This window comes from Peromyscus eremicus, chromosome 2 (genome assembly GCF_949786415.1).
Source record: "Peromyscus eremicus chromosome 2, PerEre_H2_v1, whole genome shotgun sequence".
NCBI classification, from domain to species: domain Eukaryota; kingdom Metazoa; phylum Chordata; class Mammalia; order Rodentia; family Cricetidae; genus Peromyscus; species Peromyscus eremicus.
In genome coordinates this window covers 9,259,799-9,272,731 of record NC_081417.1, presented here as the reverse complement: position 1 = coordinate 9,272,731, position 12,933 = coordinate 9,259,799, and positions in this window count along the sequence as shown.

The window sequence follows — 12,933 nt, the reverse complement described above, 5'->3', positions numbered from 1 at the left end:
AGTATCAGAACACAGGTGTTTGACAGAGAGGACATCATGGCAGAGGAGTTGTCATATGTCAAAGACCCTCAACAAAGCTGTATACTGACATAGACACACAAAAAAAAACTCTTGTTCCAAAGGAAAGTGTGGGGCATTGACCCACCACCCCCACAGTTCCCCCAGAGTTTTCTTGAGTGTGAGCAGCAGGAAATATTAGATAGAAGGATTTATTGTGGAGAATATTGTTGAGATAAACAGATAGAAAATAAAGGATAGCCTCGAGAGGGCCTGGAACCTTTTCCAATGGGCCCCAACTGTCTCTGGCCCAGGGTATTTATAGAGACACCAAGGGGTGGAGCAAAAGACCTCCCCCCCAGCACAGCCAAGTGCAGACCATCTCAGGCACCTACACTCAAGCCCGTGGTCCTAATCATCCTCTATGCAGACCTGCTGGGTAAAGCCACGAGGAAACTGAAAACAGGCTCCCATAGGTCCCCCCTTCTTAATATATAAAAAATAACTAATTATTAATGGCTTACAGCAATCTCCATAGCTGTTATACCTCCCAGTATGGGAGTAGAGGATGCTATAGACGGCATTTCTCTTTTCAATTAGGTCCAAGGTGACTACAACAGTCTTAGTTGTCTCAAGCCCTTTCCTAAACCACAAACTCTTAAGGCAACTACAAACTTAAAGAATCCCTTAGCTTCATCATTAACATTAACAGGTTAACATAAATATTGCAATACATAGTCACAATTCTCCCAACCTTACAACACAAAGCAAACTCGTAACAGAACCATTTGAATTAACATATATGGTGCTATATATAATTAACAATTTTCTCCATCTTACAACTTTAACTCTTGATCATTTGAATTTTCTTCCTAACAGAAAGAACATAGGAAAAACTTCAATGTATTCACATCAAACTTAAATATTTCCTTAACTCCACAAGACCAGGGTACATTAATATCAATAGGTTAAACATAATTTCTGCAAACATAGTTCAATCTCATAACTCCTCCTTTTCTTTATAATTTTTTAAACAAAGTCTCAAACCTAGTTAGAAAAAACCCAGATTTATACAATTCCTTCAAACCCATATTGAAAAGCAATATTCTCAATCTAACCATTAACACTTTGATAACTTAGCAAAACATCCAAAAGCAGTTTCTTAATCAAACTCTTTACACTTTAAAGTAATCTTAGTATAGCCATTTGCCTTTCTTACTAACCAAACATAACATTAATCCACTCAAATAAAATAGTTTTTAAATTAAATGGACTAAGGAATATTAACTCTCCCTTTTCTTTATAATTTTTTAAGCAAAAATCTCAAGCCTAGTTAGAAAACCCAAACTTTTCTTTTAAACAGTTCCATTTGTAACGCAAAACCAGTTCTGTACATAATTCCATTTTTACATAAACAGTTCCATAAAACAATTACATTTTTAACACAGAATACATGAATCACCTGCATATATGCATACCCTAAACTATATCTTGATTCAAGGTGGAAATAATAAATTTCTTCATTTAAACAGTTCCATCTTTAACCCAATTCCAGAAAACAGTTCCTAGGTCATTACTATAAGTAAACTCAAAATTGTCCCATTGCAATAAAATCTCTATTGTTTATTTCATTTCTTAAGTCTTAAAATTCAAATCATAAATTCTGGTACTAGCCTTCCAAATATGAGAAATTCGTAACCAAAATCTTTTTGTAATTTTATCTCATTTTAAGTTCAAAAAGTTCAAACAAGAAATAATTTCTGGTATCAGGCTTTCACTTCCAAATATGAAGAGACGTTTTTCAACCAAAGCTTTTTGCAGTTAACAATTTTTGTTCAAACAAGCATCTCTGAATTTTTATTCTCAAGCCAGAGACCTTTTTAGGTACAGTAGTATTCTAAACCGCACCGTTTTTGATGTTAGCTCAGGTTTTTCTGTGTTGCATCGATTTTTCCATGGATCTCAGCTGCGGATGCCTTGTTGTGCTGATTCTGGTGTCTGCCATTCTTAGCTTCTTAGCGGCTTCTGGAGCTTTTGAAACCATTCAGACTGCCTACTTTGCAGTCTACTGGGACACTAACCTTCTGTGTCTCGGGTTCTTTCACTATATACATTAAGAATAAATTCACACTTAACACTTACACTTTTTTTTTTTTACAAATTCACATATAATATTAACATCTACTTATTTATACTCTTTAAGGGAACTATAGAACTACTTTAGCAAATATATTTCTTATTCTTATATACTTCTTATCTTGTTTCTTACTTAAACTTACATTTACAACTAGTATCTTTACTCCTTATAAGCTTATTACTACATGTCTTAAGACTACCTTAGATACTTCTTGCAAGCTTATACTCTTAAAGGAACTCTATAGATCTATTTTACAAACTTATATAGGGCTATATTAGCATATATTTAACTTAGCAAACACCTAAAGATTTCTTAACACAGAGATCTAACAAGAGAATTTTTACAAACTCACATATCTTATTTTCATCTTTTTCTATTTCTTACTCTTAATTATTATCACTATCTCTATTAGAAAGATTCTCTTAACTAGACAGGAAGTACATACATCATTTCTAAAGTTTAGAAGTTTATAGTCAGCTTTGCTATAAAACACTGGGATTTAGTGAGTGTTGTCGTTATAGAGTTGTGATACTTGTTGCTAAGGGACTGTAACATTCTTAGGACAAAGCCACACTCCAAAGTTGCCAGTCCTCTCAGCCGTTCCAGAACCAGCAGAGATGCACTGTCAGCGGTAAACGGTGTTTAACTAGAGGCTGTCCCTTCACCCAAATTCATAATAGCTCCCCTAAGTACTTTAATTCAGACAAATGTTTCTATTACAGCAGTACTCTTGGTTTACTCTACCAAAAAACTTCACTTCACGCTGAGGGTGAAATTACCGTATTTAGCTGCTGTAAAGCTCTTTGCCAAATACTGCACAGCTATTAGTTGATATAAAGTATTTTTCTAAATGAGCTAGTAAAGCCAAAAGCGGCACAGCTCTGAACTCTATTTCCTCACTGTTTGCATTAACCATTGACAAAACCTCAGAAATACTAATTGAGCCACTTTTATTCTGGTTTCTTTATAGGAACCTCATTGGAGCTGACCCTTCCTTAGTTCCACGCTCCTTACCAGACGCTCTGGTAACCACTGAGCTTCATTCCCCTCTTGTGAAAAAACACAAACATGTCCTCTGAAAGGACCAAGCAAATGCCATAACAGGCTGCTCAGTCTTCTCTCAGAGATCAGGCCTCAATTTCAGTTTCCTGAGACTTGAGGAAGCAGTTTCTGGGAGGGCCATGAACAAAAGACATAGTCCTTGCAGTAGCTCCCTTTCTGCACGTACTCTGACTGCTCCAAGTTCAGCCAGATGTTTACTCTCTGGGGCCCCTCACCAACTTAGAGTTATATGCAGTACATGCTTGGCCAGCCAGCCCCCATGGTGGCTCAAGGACAAAGCCTGGGACTTGTGTTGGACTGCCCCCAAAGTGATAAATTGTAACCACCAACCAGTAAATTCAAAGGTTACATACCCTCACCCAATTAAAAGAGAACAGAGATAAAAATAAACCAATCCGAGTTGCATCCGTGCAAAACTCCACCAACCCCCCTGAAGGGCTTGTGGATTTTGCCTTTAAAAAGCTAGCCACACAAAGAAAAAGCAAGTTCCTCCTGGCCTCACAGTTACTACGAGTGAGTGCTTTGGATCGAGCTTCCCTGCCTGTGGCTTGTAAACAGAAATAAACCTTGCTTTTGCATTCTGTACCTAAGGTCTCTGGTGGAATCTTTGGGGTCACAATCTGGGCATAATATCCTCAACCCCATATTAACACAGGATCAGGACCCTTCCATAATCCCAAGCAGGGATCTTTCCATTTCACTTGAGCAAAAGTCACTTGGGTGCCACTGTGCCAAAATCTATCTGTGGCAGACTGTCCATAGACATCCATATTCAAAAAGTTCAGAACAAAAAGAGCATGATTTAATGCATTATGTGGCGATTGAAGGTAAATTTCTTCCTTTTTATATTTATTTTTTGAAGTTGTATTTTAAGACTGCTATGAGCCCTTTCTACAATAACTTGTCCCTGAGGATTATAAGGAATACCTGTTTTATGTACGATTTCCCATTGGGTACAAAATTGTTGAAATGCCTTACTACTATATCTAGAACCCTTATCAGTTTTAATAATTTTTGGTAAACCCATATATGAAAAACACTTCAAGCAGTGCATAATTACATGTTTTGTAGCCTCCCCAGGTTGTGCACTAGCCATTAAAATTCCTGAATAAGTGTCAATGGTCACATGTACATATCTTAATTTGCTGAATTCTGCAATATGTGTAACATCCATTTGCCATAGATGATTAGGAAGAAGACCTCAAAGGTTTACCCCTAAGTGAGGAACAGGAAAATATTTTGGACATACCCCACCATCGTTTAACTATTTGACAAGCTGCTCTTTGGTAAGACTGAATTACTTTCTTAAGCTTTTGCTATTTTGATGACGAGCATGTGACTGTTGAGCCATTTTCACTTGGGATAATGCTCAGCCATTGCATTACCCTCAGCTAAAGGACCAGGAAGATTGGACTGAGCTCTAATATGGCCCACAAAGCATCACAGCTTTCTCTTGTGAATAGCGTCTTGACTTTGTTGAAACATTTTGACTTGATTATTAGTTCCAATATTTTCACCAAAACTGTTACTATTCAAAGGAGTCAAGAACATAGATGTTCTTTCATGAAACGTATCCTTCATTAGCTTACTTTGAGAAAAAGCATTTTCAGGATTTAGTATTTTCACTTCATTAGCTTTAACTCCTGATGTTATTAGCAGCTGTAATATTTAGCATTGATTTTTTTATAAGGAACATTCAGGTGAAGCAACTCTTTTGTAAGACAGCTAGATTTTCTGGTTTGTTTCCAGTCTATAAAGCAGTCATTTCTTTTTGAATGTTTCCTTGTCTCCTTATTAGATTTGCAAAGGAATTACTCATTGCAGGCAGTTTGTTCAAAAGGCAAAGAACTTTAATTCCAACATAAGTTTCTTCATATCTAAGACAGCGTTCAGTGTATAAACTGCTTTCCCTTGTTTTAAGGATTTTAAAGTGGCTTGTTTGCTCTTAAAGGTAGCTTTCTGTCATCCAACGACCATAAAAACTTTGCACAGCTATTAGGGTAAATAAGGCATTTTACCAAGGGAGCCCCAAACCTCGAAGCACCTAGTTCCGTATTCTTTCAATTTTTCATTGGAACTGACACTTAAACTCTTAGACAATTTTCCTCCTTATTCTTTTAAAAGCTGTATTTTAAGTTTATCATGAACGTATTTTCGAGCTGACAAAAGTGTTTCAGGGCAATGTCGCCATCTTTAGCGGAAAAACTACCTTTCCCAGAATGCATTTCCCTTATATCAGTCCCTTATTGCAAGCTAGCTTTTGGACTTCATTTCTCATAGTTCTTCTCGGGTCTCAGAGTCAACTGGTTCTCTGTTACCAGACTTGCTTACAAATTCTTGCCTGGGAGGTTTGAACAAAGTTTTTTGCTTTGGCAACGGGAGATTTGAACAAGCATTTTACATTTTCAGCTATGCACATTGGGAGATTTCTGGTCTCTCTTCAGCTGGCTTTAACAGGTGTCTCTCCTTCATTTGACACTGGCCCTGGATCAGAACTGCACCTGCCTCGTTAGCCGGCATTGAGGCTGGCATTTCTGATAGCAACTTTCTTTGGGGCTTGTGTTTGTTTTAGCCAGTCAGTGAAAAACAAGATCATTTACAACAGCTTTTCCATAGCTCTTTCAAGAGATTTTTCTCCCACTGATTTTATTCTCATTTTGCTTGTTTCTTTCCCCCCAGATGCAGAGCTTCAGATATCTCAGGCTGCTCTGTTCCTCTGCTAGCTGCCTTTGGAGGTAGGGGCTCCCTCCCCGCCCAATCTGCCTCAAACTCTTAGCAGCTTTCACAAGTCATGCATATTCTGGGTAGGAATCTGTCCCTTCTCTGTTTCTTCAGAGTCTTTCTCCCAGACAGTATCCAGTTTGGTCTCAGTTTATCCCCTCTACCCCAGAAACAGTTTTCCACACCACAGTGGCGGCTTTCCCTGCTACTGAAGGTAGGGGCTTTTTGTCCGTTTGTTTTTGGGGTCTGTGTGGTTTGTGTACAGACTGAAAATCTAACAAGGAAGGTTTTTGCCATTTCTAAACTCCCATTAGGACAGGTATTTTGCCTTATCAGGCCTTCACCTGGCCCAGTCCCCCAGTGGGTTGCACTTGCTTGTCTGGGTGCTCAAGGACAGAGCTTATGCCAGAGGCAATCACCCCTTAGGGCTATACTCCCTCATCTCATGGGAGTCGGTTGAAACAAAGCTTTTCTCAAAAAGATGCTTTCTCCGATAGAAAAGAAAGCTTTACTCCTGGACAGTTCTGTTTTGCCCTGGCTGGGCTCTTTCCCCAGACAGCGTTCTGACTCAGCACCATAACTGCTTCAGACACAGTTCAGCTTTACTGTTTTCCCAGAAAGGTCCTTACTCTGATAGAAAAGCTTTTCTCAGATTTCTTTTTGCAGCTGTGGACCTATCAACTGGGACTTATAGGAAAGCAGGCAACTGTGCTGTTCCCACTGGCTTTAGCTTTGTTTGTTCATTAGCAATCTTCCCCTGGGTCCTGCACCTTCCTGCCTCAGCTCTGTGCTCCAGGAAGTTTGCAACTGCAGGAACACAAGTATCCCCAAAATGCACTCCAACCCAGAGACGCTGGCCAGTCGCCTCTGGGATTTGGTCAGAAGGAGGATACAATACTAACAGAGTTTGCATTGCTTCAAGGGATCTTTGCCTTAGGAGGATTAGGAGCACCTTTTCATAGCTCACTCAGAAACAAAACCCTTGATGCCTCAGCTCAGCTGTAACTGAAAAGCTTGGCTTTTTTGTCTTTCTCAGGTAAAGTTTTCTGCCCTTTTGGGCTCTCTGTAGCTCTTTACCCACACTCTCTCAAGCGTTTCCCTCAGGGTACTCTGACCCACTGTCTTTTACTAGCTTGAAGAGACAGCTTATAAGAGGTTTTTAGGAACTTGTCCCTGCCTCCTGCATTGCAGGGAGGATTTTTAAAGCTTGAAAGAGAAATTAGGTTTTGCTGTCTTAAGAGGTTTGTTGTTTTCCCTTAGAACTAATCACAGGTGGTCCCCATACTAATATCTTCAGATGATTCTAATTTTTGTCCTTGAGAGAAAGTTAAAGGCTTTAGTTTTTAAGTTTGAGAGCTTTTGAGAAAGATTAAAGCTTTTTAGAGAGAGTTTTTCCCCCAAATTTTCCAAGAAAAGCTTTATAGTTTGATTTTTCCCCCCAGGAGAGAGAAAGACCAACTTTTCCCAAAACTTCTGGACTTTAAACTTTGACTTCTTACACCCCCATTTTTGCCTCAGGGAGAAAACACTTTCTCCTGCTGCTTGGACTTAGCATTTCAGCTGTCCCCAGGAGAAAAGCTTCCATAGAAAACTTATTCTTCCCCATAAGCTCAAAGAAGAGCTTTTTTACTACCCGTAAAGCCCAAAGAAATACTTTTTCACCCAGCTTGCATTCATAGCCCCCAAAGTTAGAAAATTGAAGTTTTTCTGTCTAGTTGCCTTAATTTTTTTCTACACAATCTTATACTTCTAAGTTTTTCCTACACTACATTACTACACTATACCTTATGCTTATTTTTCACAGATAGAAATTGAGAAAGGGATAGAAGATAGAAAATTTTGACAGAAGAGAATTGTGCTGCAGCATCGGACATCCTTCCAGTCCGTTTTCCTTTTCTCTCGAGGATAAAACCCTTGCCTCTCAATAATATATATATATTATATATATATATAATATATATATATATATATAGTATATATTTTCCATAACACTGGCATGGCTTTCCACTGGCAGGGCTGACCCACACTTTCACCAAAAATTCTGTAATAAAACTATCATTTTCCTTTATCTTAGTCCCTCTTACTTTGTCTTTAGACCCTGTTCATTTATCTTTAGTCCCCCCTTTTTTCTTCAGTCCCTTTTTTCCTTTAGTACCTGTTCAGGTGCCATTCTGTGGGGCATTTACCCACCACCCCCACAGTTCCCCAGAGTTTTCTTGAGTGTGAGCAGCAGGAAATATTAGATAAAAGGATTTATTGCGGAGAATATTGTGGAGGTAAACAGATAGAAAATAAAGGATAGCCTCGAGAGGGCCTGGAACCTTTTCCAATGGACCCCAACTATCTCTGGCCCAGGGTATTTATAGAGACACCAAGGGGTGGAGCAAAAGACCTCCCCCCCAGCACAGCCAAGTGCAGACCATCTCAGGCACCTACACTCAAGCCCGTGGTCCTAATCATCCTCTATGCAGACCTGCTGGGTAAAGCCACGAGGAACCTGAAAACAGGCTCCCACAGGAAAGAGGACACAGTTTATTGTGAGCCAAATATGAGTGTCCATAGCTCAGGGTCATGATTTCATGGTGAGAGAGGAAACATGGACATTTATTTTTATCAAACAAAAGAAAGTCATGGGGTAGTAGCTTTGCCAAATCCATTGGTAGGGGATTCATTGGAAGGGGATGCAGTAGAACAGGGACCTCTCCGCTGTAGGTTTCTGAAGTTATCACTCTCAGGTCTAGAGTTGTTGGAAACTTGTGGTCTGTTAAGTGTAGTAATTCATCCCAAAGTTTCACTTAGCCCTCACAAAGATGGTTATATGCAGAAGTTGGTGGCAAGCACTGTCAAGGGGACTAAAGGCAGCTCAGTGTGATTTGGATAAAGATCTGCAATATGGATCTCTTCATAGTTAAGAAGGTCTAGTCAGTCAAGCAGTTTTCAGGGTCTTCATCCTAGATGTGGCTTCTTCAGAGAACTTCAAATCTATTATGGTAAGAGTAGTTGTGAATACTGCCCACATCTGGACAGACGAGCTCAGTGGGTAACCAGTTTGTCCCATTGTTACACTCTGGCTGCAGCAGCTCTCATTTGTTCAGTGGAAGGGCTGTCCTAAGTTCTCGTTCATTCCTTTCCTTGTACTCAAAATTAAGGGGAGGGAGGTAATGGACAACAAACCCCATTTGTCTTTATCTTCTGCTTCTGTCTTTGTTGACTGTTGGATTCTTTGGCTCTAACTCCCAGTAAAACTCTGAGACACTGGACTGAGAACTGTAAAGGTGTTGGAGTTTGTGAAAGGCATTGAAAACATCAGATGTCATTTGGTTCATACCAATAATGTCAGCCAAACACATGACAATGTTTCCTAAGGTAGGAATACAGATAAGATGGAATTGAAGAATTTCAGAATTAGAACTTTGAATTTGTGTTTTCTTTCATAAACACAGCTAATCTTTTCATGAACAAAGCTGTTTAGGGTTTTTGTTTGCAGAAATTTTCAGAATTCTTCATGTGATATATTTTAACCTGTTAGAAGGAAGGTTGTTTATAATGGTCTATGTTGCCAACTTGACAGAATTTAGAATCACCTGGGACATAGCCTGTAGACATGCCTGAGAGGGATTATCTAGACTGGGTTAGATTCTGGACATATCTGTAAAGGATTATACAGATTAGGTTAACTGAGATGTGAAGGCCCAATATAACTGTGGGCAGCTCCATTCCATGGGTTGGGGTCCTGGACTGAGTGAAAAGGAGAAAGGGAGCTAGATACTGACAGTCATCACTCTTTGCTTCTAGGCTACGGATACAGTATGGCAAAGTGTCCCACATTCCCACCTCTATGCCTTCTCCAGCATGATGGAATGGACCATCAAACTCTGAGGCAAAATGAACCCTTTCTTCCTTATATTGCCTTTGTCAGGATATTTTAAAACAGCAACTGTGTAAGTAAGTAATTCAATGTCCTGGACAATGTTGCCCAAACTTGCTGTAGTAATCTTTCTCCTTCCATGGATTTTCTTATGATACATTTGGGGATTTCTTAGACCCTTCTAGGATACATTTATAGAACTCAGGAATCCTGTACATGAATATCTTCTAGAGGATTCTTTTATGTTTGAATGTTATTGCTCCTTCAATGCTAAGCAATGGGAATTTGTTATCTTATAAAAGTCAGTATTAATTTCTATGTTTTTAGTTTATGTGCTTAATATGTGCTACGTAAAGCTCGTGGTCTTAAATGGACTTACTATTAAGCTGATCTGGTTAATGAATCAATGCCAGCCTTTGCAAAGGCCTGAGACTTCATTACTCACCTTAGATCCAGGCCTGTCATACTTGATATATTTTATCAGTGAGTCAATGCAGAAGTTGGCAAACTTTTTCTGAAAAGAATCAGAAAATATAATTTAGGATTTGCTGATCAATTGGTCTCTGTTGCAACTACTCAATTTTGCCACTGCAGTGCAAAAGCATCCATGGATGTTATGCAGACAAATGAGCATGGCTATGCTCCAATAACACTGAAAACAGAAAGCAGGCACGGTTGGGCCCCAGGGTTGTCAGTTGCCAACTTGTGACTTTTAAATGAAGATAAAGAGCACGTTGGTCAGATCTACAGCTGACATGATGCTCCAAAACTACAAGGGTTATGCATTGTCCTAGCACAGTATCTAATATTCTAAAACCAGATCTTACATGTATTATTGCCATTCCTGACATGTGACTCAATTTACTAGTGATCTTAAAAGGGGAATGATGAATGAAAAGCACATCGTTAGAATTTAAAAAGATGTATGTAGTATTAATTACTGTCTGTCACTGGGACTCAATACTTAACAACAGTAACTTAAGGAGGAAGGATATCTTTAGCTCACAGTTTGAGAGCATAGTCTGTCACAGTGGGGAGTCATGGTGGTAGGAGCTGCTGACATATTGCATCTGCAGTCAGGAAACAGACAATGAAGTATACTAGTGCTTTCCTTCTCCTTTTTATTCATGGAATAACTAAACCCCAGGCATAGGATCACCCACAGCTAAGGTAGGTATTCCCAACCCAATTAACCAAATGTAGACAATATGTCCTAATCTAATCTGAGTATCCGTCACAGCCAAGCATGCCCAGAGGCTTGTCTCCTAGATGAGTCTAGATCCTGTCAAGTCTGTAGTTTGTTTAAACTATTGAATATAACGACTTAGTTTTTCTTCAAGAAATAGCCTGGCAATCTGGGCTACAGGCATGGACACCTCAGAATAAGGACTGAGAGTTGTAAGAGCCTAGAGGAGATGGCTGAATGCAGAGTTAGAATCTAGAAGACTATATGAAAGTTTCTTTAAGCAACTCCCAGCCTACCTGTGCCTGGATAGAAAACTGCCTGTCAGTTTCTCAAGAGGGTCAAACAGTGGGTCACTCCCTGAAGAAGACACGTAGGGTAGCTGTAAGGCCCTATGCCCTGCTGCAAACAGGTGAATCACAGGAAAGTGGATGCAGTGGGACTGTAGAAGTCCACCTCCAGCATCTTTCCCCAGTCAGACCCAGGGTGCTCCAACCAGAGTATTTTAAAACAATCTTTTCTGTTAAGTTGAATTACTTTGACAAAAAGACTCAAGGGCATTTTCATTGGAGGTTATCCAGTTAATTGGCTTACCCAGATTGTCATACAGTGAAACTAATAATTGACATCTTACTCTTTTGTGGAGTCTCCAAACACCTTTTTGGTATATACAAGGATCCTGTAACATGAAGGAAGCCAAATAAAGAGGAAAGAGAGAGAGAGAGAGAGAGAGAGAGAGAGAGAGAGAGAGAGAGAGAGAGAGAGAAGCAATTTAGAAGACATAAAGATAATATAGAATGATAAAATAAAAATGAAACTATTAAACAGAGAGATAAAAGAAGTACATCATGCTGGAACAAGAATAGGGCTCTACACATAAGGAGCATTTAGGAATCAAGCAAGTGCTATACAGATGACTTTGAAGGTTCCCAATGCAAATAAGTGACAAATATTCAATAAATAGAAATGCTAATTACCCTTTTTTGATCACAATGTATCATATATATATTGCATTATCCCACAGTACTTTATAAATATGAGTAGTTATGTGCCAATTAAAAGATTTTAAAGACCCATTGATGAGTGAGCAATAACTAAGTTATAGTTATGTAAGAGAAATTATGGTATGTTATTCCATAGTAGTACACTATGGATAATGGTGATGCAATATATACTTGAGGAAGTTAACAGAGGGCCAAGAAGAAGGCTCAGTGGATAATGGTGTTTGCCACCAATGCTGGTAACCCGAATTCGATCCCCAAGTCCCACATAGTAGAAAAGATTTTGAATTTTTGCCCCTTAAGAAAATGATGACTGTTTAAGGAAAATATATATAATCTGATATAAACATTACATAATGCATTCATGCATCAAAACATTAGATGATATAATCATAATTATGCATATTTTATGTATCAGTTAAAAATAAATGCAGAGAAAAAAGGAAGAATGGATTATTGCTTAGAGCAAACCAGGCCCAGGTCCTAGTGGCTCTTACACAAGTTTTGCCTTTACACTAGGCATTTTTCTGCACACTTGTAATTAGTATTTTTCTTCTCCAAAACCAAAAAATTACAATATCTCAGTAGGTATAAAGTGGTAAAAATGTTCTCTTGTACACAAAAATATAAATTCAGAAGTAACAACATAACAATATTATGATGATGGGTTGATAAAATTCTCAGAAAGCTCAGCAAGAGATAATGTATGCAGAGGGAGAAAAGATAAGAACAAAGTCACAAGGTACCCAGAAGTCTTTAAATCTGAGTAGAAGACACAGGAGGAAAGAAGTATGTAATGTAGGAGAAGGAATCATTGAAGAAAGAATTCCTGTGTCTCAGAATTGAAAGTCTCAAGTTTTCAGGTCAAAGGTGCTCAAAGCAGTTTAGATGTAGATGAAGACAGCTGTGGATTTAACAGGGACATCATTGCTAAGTTTCACAGTACTGGTAGCAAAGAAATCTC